At 40.0% G+C, this 25,843-nt stretch overlaps 1 protein-coding gene across 1 annotated transcript in view; it reads right to left on the reverse strand.

Annotated features, from left to right (window-relative positions):
- Positions 1-25,843, reverse strand: part of b4galnt4a (beta-1,4-N-acetyl-galactosaminyl transferase 4a) — a 176,957-nt gene that overhangs the window by 84,671 nt on the left and 66,443 nt on the right. The window lies entirely within an intron of this gene.

Consider the following 25,843-nt stretch of genomic DNA (forward strand, 5'->3'; position numbering starts at 1 on the left):
ACAGAGCTGCTAAATGAGTAGAACAGCACCCTGCATTTAACAGGGATGTCAAAGGAGGCATACCTGCACAGAGACAAGCTGGAGAGGTTTTTTAGCACCACTGAAATGAGGGGCTTTTGTCGAGAAGGCATCCGTGTTTGCAAATGAATCAGGGTAGGAAAAATATTTTTTTTAAGTGGAAGAGGCAAAGAGACAGAGCTGTCGGATGCCAAGCCTTTGATTACTTTTTTAACTTCTAAGGGAGCAAGATGAAGGAGGGCAGGGAAGGTAATGATGAAGAAATGTGACAACAGGCTCCCCTCCTGTCTGACACCAGAGGAGCGTAAAATGCCTGATGTCTGTGCGTACCCAAAGACTCAGAAACCTCTCCAGCACTAGTTTTGTCTAAGACATAAACACACACACACACACACACACACATACACAAACACTCTGTGCTCAGTGAAGGACGCAGCATTCATATTGCATCAGCTGGAGTCAGGCATGAAACAGACAGCAAAACAATAAGACAGGACTCAGTGGTCAGACAAATACAAAGCATGTCAGTTGCTTGGAAAATGTTGGAAAACTTGATTTCAACACCTGCAGAAAAAACGATGACTTTTGCGAAAGCAGTATGTTAAAAAGCTTTTGCTTTTGCAAATTAGAAATACAGCTATATTTCAAATTATTCCCCACTCTACTATGATGCACAATAAAATATGAAGAATAATATGCAGAATAAATATATATAATTTCCACATACATTTAAAGTCTCCCTGAGGGTCTGAAGGCACTATTTTATTTTTTTGCCTCATAAAGAAATGCTGGATCTGACCTCTGCCCCACCCACCAACGATGCTTGGGCTAGGTTGACCAGTGAAAAAGCAGTGCAAGCCCAACTCGGGATCTGCCGGCTGCAGGTGTCGTTTCAGTGCCTGGTCTATTTTCTCTAAACACTGGACAGATTCAGCCACACGTTAGAGCCTCCAGACTAAGATGAGAAGTCTGTTGTGTACTAAAAAAATCCACTCTATGCTGGAGGTTTATGATTCTTCCATGGTTATTAGTTGAAGTTGTGACAAACCCAATCCAGCTTGCCTCATCTACGTTAGAATCTCAGATTTAGGGAAGTGCAAAAACGTCTCCTCTACAGTACAGAACTGTAAAAAAAAAAAAAAAAACATCTCTCCAGTGACAAGCTTTGCACACATACAAGTCATTGGAGTCAAGGTCAGACATTTTAGAGGACATAAACGAAAGAAAAACACAATTTTGAGTGGAGTGGATTCTACCTATGTGAAGAAGACTGAATGCACACTTTTGTCTTAAAATCAAGTTAAACATCTTTCTTAGAATAGTAATTAACTTTGATCCTTTCACCTATGGAACAACAGATGGAAATAAGATAGAAGTTCAATCTGGTACAAAGCATCTCAAATGTAATTTTTGTCCATGGCACCTGATATAAAAACATTTTACAAACTAAACTAAACTAAAGTTTTAGTTCTGTAGCAATTTGTGTTTTTCACATCAGTACAGCTCTGTTCCCTCATTAACACTTTGCCCTACTGAGGGCTTCTTTACGTTTGAGGTGTTGTTTTTCTTGTCATAAACACTACAGAGCTGTTGCTATCACTTCTCATGTAATTTGGACAGCGGTTTGTCTCTGAGGCATTGTTTGCTTACCGTGAGCAAACCTGGAGCTTTCTGTTTCTGCCTGTGACGAACAGTTTCCCTGCCAACCAATCAGCTTTCGCTATTAGAACAGGTGCTCTGGCTGTTTGAATGATGATGAGGGATTATCCGTGTGGGTAAAGGACTTTGTAATCTGTGGTTACTGATACCGGTAATTAAAAGAGACAATGTTTTTGTAATTATATGCCATCAACCATAAGAGACTGAACTTTAAATCACAGCTTGGACTGTAATTCACACGGACACCACTTTCCCAAAGCGCTGCCTCAGCTCAATCCAACTCAAAGCCTGCTTATCGATGCAATACTAAAAGGTACAGTTAAACTCATTGACCTGAGGCTGCACTACATCCATCAGCCGGACCCTGTTTTTCCTCTATAGTGTTTAACGACTTCACACTTTGGCAAGATGTTGTCATCACTTATAGCATACTACAAATACTTGTAACATTTTGCGTGACTCATTATTTCAGAGTTACACTCTCTAATTTATAAGCAGATCTTCATTTTTTCTGGCACTGGGCCCAGAACTGTGTTATCGTGTTTCACTGATAATTAAAGTTGATGCTAAGGGCCCTGTCAGATGGCCTTATGTATTAAACATTGCATCTAGGCAAAACAGGGAATATCAATCACACTGATGAGACTGCCTATTTATCAAGTGTTTACGTTGCCATTTACCTAGTTGACTTTCAGTCAAATAAAAAGATAAATAGTCTTTAACAATGTGTGTATTTGTCTGCCATGGGAGTGATGCATTAGAGACAGAAAGACTGAGGGAGAGGAGCATTTAATTACAGCTAAACTGAGTTGTTTCATGTATGATCACGCGTGGCAGTTGTAAACCTCAAAAGGATTGATAGATTAGCTGTCCGATCATTAAGCTCCCTTCACCGATATCCACCCCACCATTCAAAAGAAACCTCTAATGGGTGCTAGCCTCCCAGTTTTTTCCTTCCAGACTCCCCACGTTCATGCAGCACAGTTCAAATGGATGACCTTGCTGATCTTAGCCCAGGGAAACAGCTGGAGCCAGTGTCCTAGAATACCAATGAGCTTAATTAATCTCCCTTATTAAACACAAACAAGCAGAAGTCTGCAGGGAAGGGGGGCGCAGTGTGTGTGAGGAAGAAGAAAGGGGGAGATAGAGCAGAGACTTGGGGCTCCTTTCAAAAATCTCTTTGCCCACCCAGCCTCCCACCCACCACGATAACCTCTGCCAATGAGCAGACAAGCTCCCAAAAGTCCACAAATCATAGTTTCATTTCCAGCGACCTGCAACATGAAAGTTAATAACCAGCGTGGAATAATTACATTATTCACAATTTTTCATTCACGTTAACCACAGCAGAGATGTACAGTATGTTAATTAGTCCCACCGTAATAATAATACAGACGCTTCCCATTTTTCATCATATAGTTGCGCTGAATCAAAAGTAGCTCCCCGTCACTGGGTGTTCATTGTTCATATTAATATGTCTAGCTGGAAGCAAAGATACCTGGGTGACATTTACTGCAGCAGTGACTAATGGCTATGATTCATCACCTAAAAAAGAAAAACGATGTGATGAAACCTGCTCTCGTATGTGATGGTGATGTCTCTGAATCCGATACAGAAAACATATATTCAGATGTTGTGCATCAGATTATGATGGATAAGAATTTGACAGTTTATCACCACGGGCCAGACATTTCCAATCTATGTGACAAAATGGCTGTGATACATTATCTGGGAGATTTCTACAGAGAGGAATTGCTAGATTAAAAAAAATGAAGGGAAGAGACAGAAAGAGAAATAGAGAATGAAGACATGAAAAGTGGCAGACTGGAGAATAAGCAGCAGAACACAAGACAGATGAACAGAGACAAACACAGAAGAGAGAAAAGGTGACCAATGGAGCAATAAAGAGAATATAAAAGCACGACTGAGGGAAGATCTTTGATAGGTAGTGCACAGTGCATTGTGCCAGTCTAGTTCTCAGAAATCCCTCTGGCACAGCGAATGTCTGAAACGACTGTGGACTGCCAGAATCTCTTTCCCACCTCACTTTACTGAGCAGACCAAACAGACAGTGTCTGCTTGGTTTCAGAGCAGTATACCACAAAGCCCTGTGAAGTATTACACACTCACCAGCACTGTGGCTCTGTATGTGATGTGACTACAATTGAAAAAGATGGATTTTCGGTTCACAATTCTCAGGATACGCCGAATACAAAATATGTGCAGTTTCTCTCCACCCAGCTTATACAGTAGGAACAAGAATAACAGCAACTTGTTTTGTAACGTCCATCATGTGATTCATTGAAATGTTGGTTTATTGAAGTGAATAATGTGCAGCCAAGGCTTGGTTAATTCAAATCGCAGCTTCAACTGGGACAAAGGCTTCTCATGGGTTCTCATGGTCACAGCGATGCTTTCCATTGCCACTCACAGACTCACATGAACCACTCCACGTTAGCCTAGTTAGCTATAACAGCACGTCATGCACATTCCGTCCTTACCCAAGGTTATCTTTACCACATCTGAAATGCTAAAAAAAAAAACCATAAGAATCTCAATGTAGGCAAGTTTCTAATCAATGCTCGGAATTTACATTGTGGATAAATATAAGGAAACTGGAATGAAGAGTCCTCTAGGCATTGTACCATTCTAAAGAGCAGATAAAGACCAATCTGGAAGGAATGCTTGAAGTGTTTCACATGCTGGTATCCAAGGTTAGTAACAAAAAAAAAACAGTGCAGGCAACTCTGACGATATTTGCATGCTTACTAATAATCCACTATTATTGCAAATGTAGCATTTTTAGATTAAGACGCATGGAATATGCAGATATTATTGGGGTTTTAGGAGCATTCTTTCAACGTGCATACAGTGAATTTAGAATATGCATCTTAGTTGGGGTTTTTAATCACATTTTGCAACAAAAAAAAAATATTTATTTTGATTATCAATGTAAGCCGCTATGGGAACAAGGTGCGGAATAGTTAGCTCCTGTTAAAAGCCCTGATTATGCTTTCTGCATGGGCATTTGCATGGATAGGAGACAAGGAATTGTGACGAGAAAACTTGGAAAAGAAAGGAAGGACTAGATTCTTCATACTTTTTACTACTTTGTTCTTAATCTTTCCACACATCTGCTTCTATAGTTAGAAAATATCAAATATGCACAGACAGGTGGAAAACATGTGTCTGGTGGTGTGATGACACTGTAGCTGTGTGGACACTGGAGACTATCATGGATGCATTAAGCATAAATCAGTCACAAGACACCCAATGCTAGACACCCCCCTTGCCCAATGGGATGGTTGATGGAGCCAAGAAATATATAATAAAAAAGAAGTCAGAGGAAGAGCTGTTGGCTCAGAACATCACACACAGAAATAAATCCTTCAAACCGGAGCTATTTGGTGCGCCGATCCTCTTTTTCTCTTTTTTGCATGTGCTATTTTTGCCATGCATTTCTATTTCTCTGTTTTTATCAGCATGGCGCATGCGTGAAATTAGGCTATTATTGATGTATGATTCATGGATGAGGGTTATTCATCACTAATTCACTTTAATAAAGATATCGTCATGCATGCTATTGAAATTATTGGAAGAGATGGGTAACTTTAACCATTGTTAATGGAGACTCAGTCCTTTATAGGCACCCTGGTGTGCTCAATTATTGATTTAATACATCTGTGTGTTTATACACTGTGTGCCATTTCACCTATTTGTATCTTTTGTGTACTGATTAAGTATGGCATATCAATCTGCAGGGTATACTGTGTGGTTATTAATGATTATAGATCAGGTTTGCTTATATAAAATAAGTAGGCCTACTTGCAGCTATGACTGGGTCTTTGCAACAAGAGCCACAGTCAGTCCTCCAGTCAGTCCCCTAAGTCCACCATCCGTTAAAGATGGCATAGTTCACACACTGAGTCTGAATATTGTTTATTTCAGAAAAAAGGACAAAAACTGGAATATTTAACCATAGCCAATGAGGAAATGTGATTTTCAAAATGCCATGCAAGATGACTGAGGGGAGGGAGTCGGGCAAAGACAGAGATGATGTGGCTCACATTTATTCCTCCAGAGGACCAATTATGCCTCTAACACACAGGGTATTCAGGTACAGAGTACCTGAATTACACGCACACGACTCTTGATGGGATTCAAAAGGTTGTTTATGCAAGTCCTTGGATACTATCACGGGAAAAGAAGCACTACAGGACTCAGGGTGATTATTAGAAATGTCTTCAGTGGGACCCATGTGCACCTGAACACAGTCACCATGGCAACTAAAGGCTTGCCATCGCAAACCTGTGTGAAGTGTTCCTACATTGTACATGGTAAATAAACATTTAATTCCTCTGGCATAAATCTATGTTTTGAAGCATAATATTCTTTTTTAGAAGTTGAAGGAAGAGAGATGTGAATAATGAGTCAGTGATTGGCCTCTCATCCACGCATCTCTTTTGACTGGTTAAGTTGTTGTTCCTGACAACAAAAGATCAGTGCAGTGCTTGCATGCTACTTGCTGAGGTATTTAAAATACAGCCAGAAACATGGCTGGGTTATCTTGAAATGGGATGTCATTGTTTTGGAAAGAAGGGAAAGCTTTATGATGAAAGCTGACCACTTTGATATACGTCTAGTATTGGCACATCAGCAAACACTGCTGGAAAGTGAAATTTAATTTTTAGCTACAGACTACCATATGTTGATGTGGCTGCTCTGAGTGTTGGCTAATGAATAGGACTGTCCTGGGAACCATCTCAGTGATCCTGGATCAGCACTCGTGAGCACTTAGAGGTTGAATAAATCTGCACCCTGATCTCACAATCAGCCGTTCTAGTCTATATCAGTAAGAATGCAGCTTTGGGAGCCCCAATATCTTTACATCCAAATCCTTATTCCTTTTAACAAAGTGGCTGGCACTGCTGAATAGAAATCAGCCCGAGCGCACTCAGTTAAACTATTGCAGAACAAATCCCAGCCAACAGAATGAAGGAGTGCAACTATTTTTGTCTCCCTGCTTGCATTATTCATGTAAGAAATTGCATGCCGGTCAATGGAACAACAGTAGAAAGGCTGAGTGAGGAAGAGAGGGAGAAAAATGGAACATAAATAAGGGACGACTGCAGTCGATAATAGGAGTGATAGAGTCAGTGGCTCCAATTCATTGGTTGAAAGATTAATGGTGCAGAGATGAGTACGGCAGCGAGACAATAAGAAACAAAGGAGAAGAAGGAGGGTAGGGAGAGAGAAGATGGACGGATGATGAGAAGAAAAATTGCACAGTTGGGGGAGAAACAGGAGAAGATGAGCAATTATTACCATGCATGAGTACTTAGAGTGCGCTGATTTTAATTTGATGATGATGTTCGTGTGAGCATACGAAGCATAAGGCCTGCTTCGATTGTGTGTGTGCGTCCATGCGTTCCTACCAACATGCAGCAGATATCAAGGAGTGTGTACATCACACAGTGTGTAATTTATTGATTTAGGTCTGGGATAAGGTGGTCGGACTTCTGTCATGCTTGAGTTCACATCAATACAGCAGACATGTAATGGACAATGGCAGTGTGGAGCAGTGCAATCTCTCTGGATCGACAGCGGTCTGAAGAATTGTGTGTAGTCACGTTTGGCCACTCGTGTCTCAGGTGAACTTTATTAAAATATAAATGTATTGTCTCAAGCCCTCATATTTACCGAACCCCACCAGAGGATTTAAAAGGCATGTTTAGGGCTTGTTTTTAAAAAATGCAAAAAAAAAATACGGTGTATATTATAGCCAGATTCTTAATCTGGCTATAATATTTAAAATAAATAAATAAATTTAATTATGTTTATATGAACCACATCCTGTAAAAAAACAACATTAAAATCTGTCCTCCTCAGTGCAACTGGAAAACCATGAACTACTTTACACATAACAGAGAGGAGAAGACAAGAGAGGTTGTAAGTAGAAACTGTAAAAATGCATATAGTTCAATATTTGTAGCATTTGGAACCCTCATTTGCTGGCACTTGGAAAAGGGTCTATATATAGATTAAATTATTTTAACCAAGAAATCCAACAAACATTTGATGGCATTATATAGGTGTCTTATTGTGTCCATAGCTGCAGGACTTATTTATTGCAATGTAAGGAATAAATCTCTGCACACCTGAATGTGTGGCAGGTGGATAGGAGAGACGTAAAAGCCTGAGAATAAAAGAAAAAAGCAAAATGTGACAGAAGCACAAAAATGTCCTGAACCTGCTTGGAGCTCAGAGGGTTAAAAATGTTGGTTTATTTATTATTGGTATGGGCTAATGCTTCACATGCAATCCACAGATACATTTAAACAAATCTGAACTGTATTTGAGTGGCTGCTGCATTACTGGTGCCTGCAATGAATCAGAATCATACGGAAATATCTAGCTGACTGATTGAGGGCAGGAATTTTGTATTAGTTGAATGGTGGAGAGAGAGAGAGCAGGCAAAGCGTAAGCCCTCTTTTTGATGGCTTGTAATCTTTGCACAGTAATTAAAACTGTCTGAACAGTGATTCAGTATAACCTCAGGAAAAATGCCATGGAAAGACAGCTAAAGGTGCCTTTAATCATTATAAATTTAATGTAAGTAGAGCTTGAACAAGATACGGATCAGATTAAAAGGAAAAGGAGGAAAATGGTTGCAAGGGGACAGAGAGCAGATGCAGAGAGTAAAGACACAAAGCCAGCATCTGTGCTGGAATCCAGCCTTATGCCATGCTCTGCCTTTGTTGGAAGAGTGCTGCATTATTTTACTGCCAGAGCAACACATTGCATTGCTCTGTACCTTCTCTATCGCAGAAGGGCTTAGAGGGAAAAAAGAGGAATAAAGGAGAGGGGTCTGTCATCCATATAAGGTCCAGGCTTTCTGTCCAGGCTGATTATCACTGATGGGGTGTGACAGGGGGCAGCTGGCAAACAGAACAGGCAAACAGTCGACTGCCAATCATCCCCAACCTGCTTGGTGCTGAATCTGACCTAATCAACACTGAGCCTGCTGCAGAGACACTGAGGTGGTCTCAGATGGAGACAGACCCGGACACATAAACCAACAAACAGGCTGGCCGTGCTCCCATGAGACAGTAATGGTGCATTAAGTTGTATTTGGCATTTTCTCCTAACTGCTTTTCTCCGCCCTAAGCAGAAAGAATGAATAGATGGATGGATACATTTTATTTTTCCAACTGCCATCAACTTTTTTTTCAAACATACAATCCTATCAGTAATGACCACAGTGCGCTCTGAGTACAGCCGCACATTAAATAGCACCTGGTTGCTTTTTGGCAGAGCAGTGCAGGTTTAAAAGGCTTAGGTTTTTCAGAAAAGACCCTATGACGTCAGCCGCTTTTATATCAGGCAGATGCTGAACAAAAGGTTTCCTCAGGAGGCTGGTGGTTTCCAGCAGCAATAACAAGGATGGAGAGAAGCAACACAGCCCCTATACAAAAATTGTTTTTTGTTAGTGGGTGAATATAAGGAGCTGCATTGTCCCTGCAGTCAAAACTGTCAAAAATAAGGATTCAGGATAGGATCAAATCCAGCAAATTTCAGCAGTTTGCTTATTTTGCCTTTTCCTTTTTGCCTTTTCCCTTACCTTTTTGTCACATTCTAAACATATTCATATTCTTCACCAGTAGCAGGATCAGTGCCACCTGCAGGCAATGGGCAGTTTTCACTTCAATTCTGTAGCTGCTGTTTCTGTCTGTGTCATACACTGTATATAAAAAGTGGACATAGCCACTTTGATGTCACTTATTGTTTTGAAGCCTGGATACAGGCATTTGGCATCTATTTTACTCTAAAGGAGTCCATAATTTTCAAAATCAATATGATGCTGTATTGAAGAAGTCTTGAAAGTAGCATTGAGACCAGAACTTCATTTAGAAAATGTTTATTGAGGAAAAAAAATCAAGTAGGAAGATATAACTGATATAACATTTCTTTCCCATAGTTGGTGACAACTAAGAATAAACGGACAAACTGGCATGACAATAATTGAACAGGAATCAGCATCTAAAAAATGTGACAACTAAACTCACAAGTACTTTTCTGTTCCTATTAAAGCCAAAATGTAAGAAACAAAACTACTTCCTCCTTGCGCTCCACGCCAAACAGCTCCCTTGACCTAAAACCAGGGATGTGATATGAGGTAACTCTCCGTCCATCACACACACACTGTTTGATCCCAGAGATTGCCCTTGTGAAGGGACTTCTGGACCAGCTTCCTACCAAGAGGTCAGATTCCTTTTTCCTGAGAATATTATCTCAGCAGGTATTTTGGGAACCTATAATTTAAGCTGGTGGTGAGGAGACACGCCTAGCTCCTGACTGCCTTGGTCCGGACACCTATCCTGCTTCCTCCAGAGAGGCACCTGTTGAGTAACCCTGGAATACAGATACCACACTGGCCACGCCCGGTTATGGCAGCTCTCCTCTTGTTGATCTGTGCACTTGGAATTTGCTAGGTTAATTTTAGTGGCTGTGAAAATAAGCCTCAAGGATAGTTAAAATTTATTTGGCTAGGGTAACCAATAAAAACTTAGTTATTACACACCACCTTTTAATACCAAAAGATTAAAAATAAAAAATAAAATCTAAGGTCCACTACTTCACTTTAAATGCAATTGAAAATTTATTGATAGTATAGCAAGGTGCAAGCTTACAGCAAAAATTTATTTCAAAGTGATTACTTAAAATATTCAAAAATCTCAATAATAAAATGATTATAAACTACTGAATGTCTTACCATGATATCCTAACTGCCTGTGTTGTATGAAGCTGTAGCTGGGTATTAAACTTGAAGGTTTTGGAGAAGTAGACGTGAGAGTTGTCTGGCCAAGAAACTCTTCTGCAATGCCAGGCTGCAGGCCTCAGCTGTGACTCTCCCCTCTGGTCAGAGTTGGAGCGATCCTGGACTGGTCCCTGGGTCCTGGCTTCAGTGTGGACTTGGAAAGAAGACTTCTTTAATCGATCATCGACTGGCGTTGGAATGGTCACCCTCCTTCTCACTCGTCTCTCGTCTTCACCGGTCAGATTGGAATCTTCTTTCTTGATGTGGATGTCCTCACTCTGTCTTCTTCTTGATTGTAGAACTGGAGTCTTTTTCCCCCGATGTGGTCGATCAGGTGTCGTCCTCAGCTCTTGAGAGTCGGTTGAAGAGTCTTGCAGCTCCCCGAGAAGGATGACCAAGATTATTTATTGTGTTACAGCTTTTATCCTCTGCGGCTCCTTCTTTCAGAGCACTTCCTCCTTGCCACTCCTCACCAGTCCTCTCATTGGTTACATCTCTCTTCTGGTTTCCGCTGTTGCCATGGCACGATCTCTCGGACCGTCCCTCTCCCCTCTTCTTCACCTGTCTCCTTCGGCCCAACACGTTCCGCACGTACACCATGTCTCGGCCCGATCCTTCCTCTTTGGAGTTCCCCTTTGTCTACTAGCTTCGCCCAGTCTCAATCACCTTATTACAAAATGTCTAACGATCAATCCGGTTACCACACATACTGATACAAACTGACCTTATTGCATTCATTACACAGCTTTTCCATCAAATCACATCAACATTGTAACTCATCATTTTACATACAATCATCATCAACTTTTCATTAGCATCTTTTTCACAATAATCATACTAAATCATACTAGATCAACATCAATCATTACAGTGCCATTCGTGCCTCACATTATTTATTAGGAAAGCGCCCAACTGTCACCAACTGTTGTTACTCTGCTGGAAAGTCCCTGATTTCCAGTCTCATACCACTTAGCTGTGTGTGTGGCCAGTAGAGATCTCAACTCACTTGACAACACACACACACACACACACACACACACACACACACACACAAGCTGTCCATCACGTACCTACTTAGTGGAAGGATACACATTAAAATGCTGGAGTGAATTATGAATGAAAGAAGGCTTCATGTAAAGTTTAATAACGAGACATACTGGGAAATGTTCCTGACTCTTTCATCCAAAAGTGACGCTTCATGACCTCAACCACAATCGAAAATTAATATGAATTCACCAATGCTACACAGACCCAAGAACTCATTTCAAACTACTTACACAAAACTATTACTAACTAAAAAGAACAACCTCACTCTAAGTGAATGTGTGTTCGTTCGTGTCTGTATCAGGATGTCTTTACTTGTACATGTGTTCAATACATACGTATACATGCACATAGTTACACGCCTCATAATATAAAATGGCTTGTTGGGATCAATAAGCTAACAGCAAGACCTGTAAAAGGTGGTCCTGCCTCCATTATCTGTGATCATAAGTAAAGAAGACAATGAAGGAGGACCCCGACTGTTATTATGGAGATTGCACAGCGATTAGCTATGCCTACAATCAATACTTACATCTTCTTATCTTACCCCTGCTGAATAAATACACTGATAGCTCTCATGCAGGGGGGCTTCAGGTCTGTTACTTGCTCTGAATATCTTAAGAAGAAGGATTAGTCATCATCACTTAGTTCATGAAACAAACAAATCAATGTTAAAGTATTCATTTAAATGAACGTGATTTAGCTCGCATATACACTATTTCTACATATAACAAGAAAAGCACAGCTGTAACCAATAGCACTAACAATGGCTCAGTCAGGTCCCAGTAAACCAGGTGAGTGAGACAGCATTAGTCTCCTCCACAGGCACAGTAACAACTAAAATGGAGCCATTTGTTACACCTGTGTTTGACAAGTCAAGATGTCTGCTGAGAGGAAAGTGTATGGGCTAGCTGAATGTCAGCTGTTCCAGTGGTGTGGTTCTGCCATCAGTCTGGGGCACAGGGGGAAAACTGATTGGCACTGTGCAGCATTTTCGGCTGTTGTTGAGTGACAATTACTACTCATGGCTATTTATCTCCCCCGTAGTGAGCAACAGCAAGCCAACAATACATCTTCTGGAGTGAGAAAAGAAAATATCAACTGAGTTACAGTTATAGTCAGAGTTCCATTTGTGTCTTTATGAGCTTTGTCTTATACCTGTATGTGTATTTTGTCAATCATAGGACCCAACACTGATTGTGAGCTCTGTCACATTGACCTGGTATGTAAAACAAGCAAAGGAAATGTCTGTCCACACTCGTATGTCATCAGTGCTTCAAAGATAAATGTTTCTGTAAAGAAGCTACAAATTCTTCAACATGGATGCTTCAAACACATTCAAACTGGCAGCTCAGACACGGATATAATCGCCAAGCATGCAATTTCAAAGTGGGCACCCAAGATTAGTGTCGCTATTTGGAACCTATTTGGATATAAAACGTTATTGTGTGAGTCCTTGAGTAATGGCAAAACACACTTTTTGTGAGGTCACAGTGACCTTTGACCATCAAATGCCAATCAGTTCATCCTTGACCGCAAGTGGATGCTGGTGCAAACTTTAAAGAAATGCTTTTGAGGCATTACTGAGATAATGCTCGGTGGTTCACAGCTGTAGCAAGTGCTCAGGTAAAATAATAGTATTAATATGTTGTAATTTGAGGCACCCTGGTTGCTTTTGTGTTTGAGGCGATGAACCACAAAGTACCCACTTAAAATCCAGCTCAGGACCTGTGTTGCATGTTGCTGTCAATCTCTCTCTCTTCTCATTTCCTGTCTCGTCTTTACTGCAGCACTGTTATAAAGGCATGCCAGAAAAATACTTTAAAAAAACAAGTGCACTTTTGATTGCAAACTGTACTTATTAAGATAAAGTAAGAATGATGCGACGTATGAGTATTCAAAAAAAGCTGTGTAATCGTAAATTCATTCACATGCTTAAGTGCACGCCACTACACAAGCAGTTACATCAAGAAGTTACAGCAAACAAGACATATTGACTGTGTAATGTGTGTTGCAGCACATTTCACATGCGCTTTCTGCTGCCCGCTCAACTTCTGCAACTGACATTTCTGCTGACCAGCACTCTTGGGCTCTCTGTCCTGCTTTAGTATTTTCTTCCCTCCATCGTTCTTCCTGGGGCAATTTTCCAGCTCCGTCCTCTCTTCCTTTCAACTGAGAAATACTGTTTAATTCAGTGTGATTGAACTTTTGCTTCATGTCCAGAGAGAGCTAAATGAAAGCTTAATACAAAACCTGCCCCGCCCTGACTAGATGTATGAAGAACCACTTATTATATAAGCTCTCTAAGTGCTCTTTAAAATATTTGCCAAGCACTCAATTTTAAAGTCTCCGTAAAGACCTGCTGCAACCCAAAACTAACTTGGATTAATGATTGCAGAGTGAGTAACCATCAATCATCCATCTTGGTTACAGAGTGATTGAGGCAAAAGGAAAATAAAGACTAAAAATGAAAAATAGGCTGTTCGCACAAGAAAAAGTTCCAATTTAGAAATAAAAAAACACCAAAGCTGTCAAGAAGATTCGTTAAAAAAAGCTTTCTATTTATTTGACTTTGCTTTGTTTTAATTTGGGAGGCTGGCCAGTGGGAGAGGGGGAGATGAGAGAATCCTGTGGCCACACAAGACTCCATTTTTACCTTGCTTAAAAAAACATAGGGATGTGTCAGCAAAGCCTGTGGCACCAGAGGATGACTTTTACTGCTTTTTTCCTTCATTTTTTACCTTTTCATCCTTCCCCCACGCTTTCCTTTTAAATTGTGCTGTCACCCCTGGGCCCAGAGAACATTTCAGAATCAGTCTTTCATCTCAAAGAACGCTATACGCCTCTGTAGCTCAGCATCCATGCATGGATTCTGTGCATGTACATATATATGTGTGTGTTCCAGATGACCGGCATCTTTGAGCTTTGTGACATTAGCTTTTGAAAATACCTTTGCTTTTGGAACCACTCTTTTTTTCTCCTGGCTCTCGGAGCCTCTATAGTCCCACAACTCAAACAGACAGGACAGACATGAGCAGCTTTGAGAAGGAGGTCTCTGGTTAATAAACTGTGTCAAAATGAATGTCTCTCCAGCTCTCTCCTCCACAGCACACTCCATTGACTGCACACCTGTTTGGACAACTCACATCCACCTGTTTGGTCTCCGCTGTCTCCGTCAAAAACATCCCCATGCCTCGCTTCCACTTTAACTCACTTCCCTCCACTTGCCTCAATGTTGCTCTGTGTTGCGTCGTCATCTGCAAACATCCCTCATCCCCTTTGTCACCAAGACAACAAGAAAGACAAAGAGTAATTAAAATTGCCCCCGCTGCTTCGTGTTTAATGTCCCTGTCAGCCCACTATAGCCTTGGAGCCACTTCACAGCAATGTGCCGCCTCTATTTGGCCCAACAGCTCTTTCCCGCTGCACGCTGCTGAACCGAGGTCACATTTATGCAATTTTATTCTTAAAATTATACAGCAAACCCTGACAGAGAAAACTTACTGTAGGTAAAGCTTGTATTTTTTCACACCAGTCAAATTCCATGACATTTTTTTCCCGCTGTGGGTTCAAAGTGTGGAAAAACTTGTGCCAAACCCTAAAAATAAGACAAAATTACAACCAAGAATAAAATGTCAAAAAAGTTTCAGGTGACACTCCGCAACTTTTCTTATAGTATATATATGGTATGTCTAATAATGACAGTCTGGTTGTGTAAGCCATGCAACATCTACATACCTAAAAAAAACCACTGCCAAAAATGACAGCATTTTTAAGTGTTTGCTGATATAAATGGCACCTTTTATCCCCTGCGCAGTGTTTTGACACCTGGTTTGCTTTTTCTGCCTCACCTCTGCATTTTCTGCTTTTTCTGCCTCTAACCCCTCTGACATCCACTCATTCTAGCACCCACACAGCAAACTCACTACCAACTTGGTGGCATGGGTATTCAATGGTGCCTGTGCATGTTAGTGGAGATGGATCGCAGCAAGAAAAGAACAATGAATCTTCATCATAGTCCGTCACTGTTTCTCTCTCGCCCAAACACACCCACAGTCCCAAGCTGCTCCTTTGTCTTCAGGCTGCTGTTTGTGTATCTCACACCTCATGCTTGTCCCAGTCCCTTTACCCGTCCTCGCTTATGTTCTCTATCCATTCATCTATCCATCCATCTGTCCGTCCAATCTCTGGACACCTGGAAGGAGGCGTATAGGTAATTTATAGCTCATTCCAGGGACACAGCGTCCTACTCTATTTACAGCACGCCCACATTGTTCTGGAGCCTCCATCGATATGAACCAGGTGTGTGGGTCTTAATTTCATCTACCTGCAGGCATCTTGTCAGATCAGAGATGACGTGTACTGTACAAACACACCACCAAATGTAATACTGTATAACAACTCTTCAGGAAACCCACACACTGTATTACACCACTCACTTCTTCAAGATACAAAGCCTGTGATGTATTCTAGCATTTTTACAAACATACTTTATCAGAGAACATTATGTGAAGACTTTGACTGTCAGTATACTGCGTGGTTCATATTCTTATACTGTCTGGGTGTGATTTATGGCCTGTCTTTTTACAGTCTTCAGCACACTCACAGAAATTCCTAGAAAAATTAGATGGTACTGCAATAAAAAATGTTGCATCTTGAACTTTTATTGGATTATTCGAGAGTTTCCTGTGCAGGAGGAGGACAATGATTGGTTGTGACACGGTGGTAGCTCAGGGTCAACTCTTTCAATTTCACTCTGTGCGTCTGTCTCATCTTCACTTCTTGTGTTGCCGTGTCCATCACATCTATGTCCAATTGTGTGTCCACGAGTCTGTCTGATTCTCTCACTCTCTCTCTCTCTCTCTGAGCCTACATATAATTCTGGAAATAGTAAAACAGGTCATTTAACAGGTATATTACACGGCCCCTGTGTTATAGCTCTAGGTGTAATACATATTCAACCAAACCTTTTGTAGCTTTTCCACGTGTAAAACTCCAAATGCCTGCTCTTTTCAGTTTTTTCATCCTACATTTCACACAATAGTCACATAAAAATGATCCAGTCAAAGAGCAAACTATCTATTCCTTCACGTGGTTTAACCAGTGACTCCACGGTGAACAAAATTGAGGATTTTTCAATGGTAAATGCAGTTTTACTGCTGCATGTATGTGCCAAGTGGACTTTTATCCATCATTGCTGCAGCTTTTAATGATCATATATGTGTGACTTGCACATTTTTAGTCTTTATGAGTTGTTTGCCAACTTCCATTTAACCACTTTATCTGCAAATAAAGCATAAATCTCTTCTGTTAATCAAGCACTTGTGGTTGCATTAATTACAGCAACATTAAATCCTCTTGACCCTGAGAGAGACTGGCCGCATGCAAACAGCTCTGAGCACTAGCCACTGTTGGTTCATCTTCTCCTGCCAGCATATGTGTGAGACAGTGAGGTGAGAGACATCTTCAATATTGCAATACTTTGTAAGCCCTCTTCCTACTTTACCACTGTGCTGGCACCTGTATTTTACTCTATGGCTACTAAAGCCATTAAAAGAGTTGTGCCAAACAGGCAGAAAAGCAGACATAATTTCATGTCAAAAGAGAACCAAAAGCGCATTCTTCTGGGCAACTTGATGATGATAGGGGGAAAAAAGCGCAGAACAGATGTGAGATGATGGAGACATGTCAAGCCTTGCGGGCTATGGCTGTGTTTTCAAAGCCTCGAAATACTTCAGGGAGAACTTTTAACAGTTACCAATTTGAAGCCATCTGGTGAGGATTTGGAGATTGTCTTCTGTGTGGATTTAACCGGCTGAAGAAGTTTTGGAAAGTCTTTGTGCTCTTTGTCATCTGTCCCTCTCATATCAGCACAAGCTGGTTTGCCAGTTTAAATATATTAAGCAGCTGCTTGCTGGTTGATTGTTGTGATTGTTGTCGGCTGTGTTTTATCCGTGGGCAGAGGATTAGGGATTTTGTCTGTGTCTGATGTTGGCTAATTATGTTTGGTGTGAGCTGCATTGATTGCCTTAATATTTATAGTCAGTTCACAAGTTCCTGAGACCATAATATGATACACTACAGAGAAAAGAAAGACAATATAGACAAAGGCAATATACTGGCAAAAATGTTGCAATGTTTCTGAGCTCACTGAGCTAGAAGCTTGATTTGAAACACGTGCATCAAGGACATATAAGGAGAGACCTTTGACCTTCATCATCAAATAAATTAATCTTTAAGTCCCTACAAACACTCGGGTCAAAAGTTAATAAACATTCAACTTTGACCTGTTGGTGGCGCTAGAGCTCTTGAGCTCGAGTTGCCTAGTATCATCAGTACATACCAAATTTGAAGCACTAGCATCAATGCATTCTAGAGATACTGCACTCAAGATTATCATGGCTGTCAGAGATGTTGAATGCATTTGTGTGTCATGGTCTGAAGATCATCTGGGCCAAGTTTAGAGAAGATTAGACAAGATTTGTGATAAGAGAGGCCTTTTAAAGTTTTTTGATCAAATCAAAGATGGCGGAAAATCAAAGATGGCCTAAAATCCAAAATGGCCGAAAAACCCCATTGAGGATGCATTGAGCTCGGATTGGGCCAAGGGTTACAGTGATACATCCTTTGTGAAAAACGGATGAACGGGTCAAAAGTTAATAAACATTCAACTTTGACCTGTTGGTGGTGCTAGAGCTCTTGAGCTAGAGTTGCCTACACAGTATCAACACTTGAACCCAAGTAATGGGGAATTATTACATTATCAGGACTTGCAAAATGAAGGCTAACCTGATAATGTTATAACCTCCCATTAATGTAATACTTTATGACATTATTGGTAAAAAGTGTATTACATTATTGGGAAATGCACTTTATTACATTATCGGGAAGTTATTACCTTATCAGGTTTTATTACATTATCAATGGACTCAAGTGCAGAATTTTATTACATTATTGGGGTTACTACATTATCGGGAATTTATTACATTATCAGGTTCTACAACATTGCTTTAAATAACTAATCCGACGATTGCTCATTAATGCGGTCTGAATAACATGGGGCAAGAGCATTAAGGCTGTGTCCAACTCAATTTTTCCAGTTAGACAGCACATAATCTCATTGCAAAGAAAGGCCCAAAGGACACAGGGCTTTATATTTCATCTCTTAATAAATCACAGGTGTGTTTTGGGTGTAACATGAATTGAACCAATCCCTTTCAAAGCCAGAAATACCTGCAACTGGTGCATTGCTATTAACATGGTGGAGGATTTGGCTAATTGGAGAAACAAGTGATTCTGCTGAGGAAATGAATTGAAATCGAAGTAGTAGTGAGTAGTAGTGACTTTGACGGCAACTGATATTGCATGGTAACAGTAACAGGGAGTGCTGGCATTAGTGTCCAAATCATCTGATAGGAGACTATGAGGTCTGTAGTCTGGCGGGATAAACAAAGCCATTTGTCCTCACTGAGGGATATATGGTCAATTGCCAGTGGACCTTCTAAGTCTACAAGCGCGTCAGGATAAGATAAGACCCAAAATGTTGAGTTTTTTTGCGTTTTTCTTTTTCCTTAGGGGCTAGGTTTAGTTGAATTCGGTCCCGTTTAACTACAGTGGAAACAATAAGAGTGTCCCCAGGAGAAGTGCCACACATTTACTTGAGGCAAAGCAGCGTGACTTCATTGATTAATTTAATCTCCAGCCATGTCAACAGTATTCAGGTCAGGTCACGATCTAATGTTAATAAATGTGCATCCAAAATGGCAAGAAAATACTGTTCCATTGTCTTAAAAGCAGTTTTTTGTTTGTTTTGGTCAATGGCGCAAATCATGTCTGCTGCCTCGATATAGCAATGCTCCAACAATGCGCCTGACCACACCTTACTTTAAGAATAATGCACCCACAGGGGGCTAGATTCACACGATAGCATTTACTATTGACACAATGTGGGCGCTGAGCGTGAAAAAGAAAGATTACTTATAGAATACAGCTACCTGTCTGATCTCTAAGGTATATATTACTGTAGATGTCATCAAAATAACTTCGCATCTGACCTTGAATAGAAATCATGTCTCAAAGTTCCATCCCCTGTTAATTTACCAACTTCATGTACAGTGGCAGGACAAGCCATCTTCTTCTGGTTTTTCAATTTTTAAACAAGCACACAACAGAGACAAAGACACACTCACTCAAAGTACGGCATTGATTCACTGGCTGCAATTAACATAGTGTTGCTGCTGTCCGGTAAGGTGCAAATTGAAAAAGCCAATAAAAATTGGTTTTCTCCCAGCAGCTGCCATCTCATAAGAGTCTGAAATGGCCACTCCGAATCCATCTATGCCTCCCAGCCAGCAGCATCGACTCGTGCATCGATATACCTGCAAACTTGTACTGGCTCAAGTGAGAAAAATCAAGGCAGTTGGTTGTTTAATGACAGAATAAATCCAGGAGGACGCTTAAAGAAATTGATATCCTGACAATAACAACAGAGCCAAACAAAGCGCTTCAGCAGCTTGTGACGTCCGCTACTGTAGCCAGATTAATAGACTGCTTGGTTGGCCTGTTTAGGCCATTACCCCAGGATGAGATACATGAAGAATAATCACCTTCCTTCCTTTATCTCAGCCATTTCATAGTCACGGTTGATGCTTAATCTTAAATCCTTTTCTTTTTTTCATTACTCGAAGAGCTGTTACAACATGTATGTTGTCATAGCAGCACATTAAGTGCAAGATCATATCAGATGTATGCGGTGTGATTGGAAAAGCTGGTAAATGAGGCCTGTCTCATCTACCACCTCCTCACAAAGACTTTTAAAGGTTAAACTCGAACTGTGGTTTCTATGGTAATCACAGTAGTGTGATCTGTAACTGTCAAGTGCGGCAGGTTATATTGACTAAAACATTATGGCATGATAATTTTATCATTATACCAGTATAATAATGGGTCGATGTAAAATGGAATTTTAATGCAAATGCAAAGCATAATTTTTCTGTCACACCAATATCCATAATATGAGCTGAGATGAGGAGGAGGTGGAGGGAAGGTGAGCGAGGTTGGCGAAATCAGTATGGGTCAGCTCCATTACATTAGTCCTGCTCATTTCTGCAAACAAAGTCCAATCACGGTGAACATTAACCATTCATATGTAATTCTGGTCATGTATTTTAAATGCATATAATCAGACCTTGCATTAGGGATGAACGATTCACAAAAACGGTTCGCTATTATGGCACAGCCTGTTGTCCCGTCCAAAACATCAATATAGTTTGTGTGTACAGGAAGTGAAAAAACAAGGTATATTTCTATATTCCGCTGTAATGCGTCCACCGCCATCTTGCTGATGTAGTAGTGATTGACAGCCAAGCAAAGTTTAAAAAGGCTGATCCCCGCGTTCGGTTGGAGGCCGTGGTGGTGGTTGGATCGAAGAAACAGCGGACTTTCACCAAGGAGAGCAGTGTTCGTGTGAAAACAAAAGTAAACCATTTTTGACTTAAGTTACGTTGTTTACTTAAGTTACATTGTTTACATAAGTGTAAATAATGTTACTTGACCCTTTATCAGACAAAGAACTATATTTGGTAACTTCAGGTAATATTTCGAGAAAAAAGTTGCAAATTTACTGGCAAATCTACAAGAAAAAAAGTCGCAGATTTACGAGAAAAAAAGTGGGGGAAAAAGTAACTTCTTTTTTTTTTTTTGCTTTTTTTTCTCGTAGATTTGCCACTTTAACCCTTAATAGGGCACTCATTGAAATACTTGCAAATTCCAAATTTCAACCCTAGAGAATATTGGAGGATATTACATACAGCCAGAATATGTTTAAAAAAAAACATACGGAAATAATATTTTGAGAAAAAAGTTTACGAGATTAAAGTGGCAAATCTACGAGAAAAAAAATCGTAAATTTATGAGATTTAAAGTGGTGAATCTGGGAGAAAAAAGTTGCTTTTTTTAAATCTCTAAAATCTGCAACTTTTTTTCTTGTAGATTTGCCACTTAAAATCAAAAACTTTTTTCTCGAAATATTTGCAACTTTTTTCTCAAAATATTACCTGAAGTTACCAAATATAGTTCTTTGCTTGATAAAGGGTTAATGTAAGTTTACGTGAATTACGTTTTTGAACATGACATGACCCTGCTCCCTTGTAACTATTTCAATTCCAGCATTTACATACATTTATTTACTGTTTAGTCTTTTATAACTCCTTACCAGGAAGTTTTTTGCCCTAAACCTAGGTCAGTGGTTTAACAACATAAATACAAAGAAACTGCAGCATTTTTTTTTTTGTTTTACAACCGTGGACTATTTTTAGAACACGCCATTGTACTGCAAGCTACTAGTTGCGTTACGTACATACGTGCCGTAATTTGTGGTACTGACACACGCCCTCTTGTGCCGTTTATTAAGGAGAACTTGTTGCATGGCACGCAGTTTTCAATTTGGTACGTTTTTGGTACACATTTATTCATTTATCTATTTATTTGCCAATAAAAAGTTAACCATTTGCATAACATAATTCTGACTACTAACATAAGGAACATGAACACTTCTTCAACGTCAAACAGTCATAAATTAAGTACAATAAGCACTTATTAAAAACATAACATGTCCCCCTCTTAGGTTTGCACTGCTTGTGTAAATCTCTCAATCTCCCACTCTAAAGTGGGCGGTCACAGTTAGATAACTTTCAGCAGCCCTGGAGGTCCATCCGTCCATAGTAAAAGCTATGTACTCTGTGTTTGACACTTCTTTGACAATTTCCTATCTCGTCTGTTCATAAAGTTCGGGAACTACTGTGTTGCTGAAGTGACAGCAGGAGGGGATATAAAACCGTGGCTCAAGTAACTTTGATCATATGCTCAAGTCCTGCATCCTCCAAGACTGCATAGGGCTGCAAATATATGAACACTCCCAATGCTTGAGTTATGGATTATGCCCTGAGTCTGAGAGGCTGTCTAAATGCTGCATGCTGCAGAGAAAGGGAGTTGTTCTTTCCAACCCACCTGTCTCCTCCTCACGCTGTCAACAGACACACAGGCGTGATGTCTCCATAAATACGCCTTCATATTAGAAGTATTGCCGCTAGAATATGCAACACATGTGGAACAGTGCTTGCAGACAGTCGGTGTTTTATCCAATACTTTTTTCCCCGCCATTATCAAAAAAAATAACACTAAATCCATAATGCTCCATACAGCAGAACCTCTGAGTGAGTTGTCTGCACAAGGCCTTTTCCGCTCCAATAACTTTATTTAAAGTTTTTTCTTTTTACTTAAACCCTTTTGACTGAAATCTGTGAGGCTAAAATGAACCATACAATACATACATGCCCCAAAGCATTACTAGCAAACCAAACTGTGCTGATTTTTTTTATTTGAACTACATATGTAAGATTTTTACTGCAACTATTGCAATACTTATGTATCATGTCCAACATTAGTATTTCATTAAAGTTTTACTGTGTTATCAGCCATTAAATAATGTATTATACACCAGTCAAGAATAATTTATGTTATTTTGTTGAAAAATGAATGAAAAAACCTAAATGTGTATTTACTTCTTAGAAATTCTAATACCCTACCATGTAAACTACATAAAGACATAAAGCCAGATTATTCTGTTTTATAACTGGAAGCAGATGAAGACTGGTAGAGAAAGAGGAGACAGAGAAGTGATGACAAGAAAGTTGAAGACAGGGTGAGAACAAGGTGTGTGACCATGGGTGGCGAGGCAGACAGAGATTCTGAGGAGATCAATCAACAGGCTCCGAGTGTCTGGCCTCTGCCAGGACAGCGTGGGGACAGCAGAGATCAATGAGGAGTAAGGCCTACGGGCTGGTTCACAGCAGGAGACAATACATTATAGACTGGAAACCCACACCAGCCAAATGAGAGAAGGACTGGAGGCAACAAAGAGAGAAAAGAAGTAGATGAAGAGGAGGGTTGGAGAGATAGAAGCAAAGAAATACACAGAGAGAGTAGGACTCATAGAGACTGAGCAACATTAACAGAATTTGACCCTGGAAGTCAAATGAGACTACTTCAATTTGAAAAGATTAAGTGGAAAAAGTCAATATAGATCAAAACACTGCTGTAGTAGCTTGTTTCTACACCTACACAATGTTAGCCAGTAAAACTGTCATCAGCAGTACTTATTCAGATGAGTTACATCCAACACCTCTCTCCATTCACTGGTTAGTGCTTTGAGGCCACTCTTAGATGAAAAAGTGCAGACTAAAAGGAAAAAAATGAGACACTTGAAAGCTGGCACCTATAGAAAACTCCCTGGAGAAAAGCTGAAAAGTGAAGCAAAACACGAAAAACCCCTCAAACTCTTCAGCGATATGGCACTCGCTCTAACTCTGGCAAACAGGGAATACTGATGAAAGCAGGAAACGTTCCCACGGGAATGCAAATGAACATGCTCCTCCTCTTCCTTAGACCCACAGACACACAGTGTGCCCACACCAAGAATTTGGTTTCCAATTCAATTACTCACATCACTCTATCCATCCATCCATCCATCCATGGTGCTATCCTGCCAAGTCTTTCTTATCTTCCTCTCGTCAAATAAATGCCTCAGTGGTGGGAGATTTGGCACGAAAAATGCAGAGGGACTGAGAATGCTTTGCTTCTTTTCTTCAGTAAGGTTCTTATCCCGGCCTTGTTTCTATTGTAAACCGGTTTTATTCGAGTCTTTATGGAACAGAAGAAAAATGGAGGTGTGCACATTTTTTGTTTCCCTTTATCAAGTGGCAACAGGATGTGCACCTGCTTGCTTAATCTGGCAAACACACATGCATCTTCTACAATGATGGCATCCACTGCCAGCCCAGTCTCTATGATCCAGCCTTCAAAAAGCACTTAAAACATTAAGCACTTAAACAAGTTTGTCTTGCTGGGACTGATGCATTTTCCCATCCAAGGTCTTTAACCGTCAGCTCTTGATGTTCTCAAGAGTCCTGATTGTGTAAAACTGCAGATCCTGTATGAGTAGGTCTGCATTGTTACATGATAGATCTAATATTTCTTATAATAATTAACCTTGTGAAATAAGCACTGTGTGATGTGAACAGTGACATTATTAAAGCCCTTGAGTATGAAAAGAGGTAAAAATTAGTTTTCACTACTGTGGAAATACATGCAATGATCTGATTGAAGAGACAGCCTCGGGTCCATTTCCAAATAAATAAATAAAAATGATGTTGATTTTTTTACCATGACAAAAATGACAGCCTTGGCTTAATTTTAATTCATTTCAAGGGATGATTCATGATTTGAAATATTTGTCCTTTATACTTCAGCAGACATCTCATGATGTGGATATTTCACACTAATGGTATCCCTATTAAGCAGGCCAATTAAAGTTAATGTGACATTATTTACTTATTTTTCTGAATGAAAGTTTAAAACCAAGAAGATGCTGCTATAAATGTTGTTAAGTGTGCTAATAAGCCATATTTTTTAAATGTATAGGTTTTTTTGTTTTATGATTACCTGTGACATTTATTAAACTGATGCGTATCATTTTTAAAATAATTTCATTGCAGACAGAGTGCAGATCTACACGAGCAAACAGACAATAACAGTGTTAAATAAATGTTCAGCAATTTTGTGCATAATAATGTAATAGAAAAACATGCCCTCCACTCTCTAAATATCAGCATCGATCATCAGGGCGACCACTATTTTAAACATGCAAAGTTGATTTACAGACTTGCAACTTTTGCTGATTATCATCCGAAGAAGATGAACACATCTCAGATAATATATAAACTTTATTACAGGCTCTAGACCCAATAGCAGGACATACAACATACAAAAAACAACAGATACATAAACACATTCAAACATACTCTTATTCATGAGAGTTTTAAAAGGCACCCATACCAATGTTTCCACAGATATGATTGATATCTGACTGTTAGTTAAAGATAAATACTTTGGAGCATCATTTTCTTGGGGTGATTGAAATTTGTTCGCAAACTTGTTGTCTTCCCACACCTTTATCAGCAGTCCGGCTCAGTGCTTATCCATCATATTAGTGTAATAGAAAGTGCCCCACTGAGAGAGAAGGGAGGAGGTGAGAAAAATAAACAGACATATAAGTCTAGTGTCATGTCTTATGACCTCATGACCTTCACCCAGCACGGCCTCAGCGTGAAGCTGACCATCAACAGCAAACAGCCAGCCAGTAACAGCTTAGCACTGACCACTGCTGGACCAGAGCCAGCTGGTAGGAAGTGGAGTGGGTAGAGAAAAAGAAAGAAAAGGGAACATTCAATAGTGTGCCTGAAAGGA

Source organism: Centropristis striata, chromosome 6, assembly GCF_030273125.1.
Source record: "Centropristis striata isolate RG_2023a ecotype Rhode Island chromosome 6, C.striata_1.0, whole genome shotgun sequence".
NCBI lineage: Eukaryota > Metazoa > Chordata > Actinopteri > Perciformes > Serranidae > Centropristis > Centropristis striata.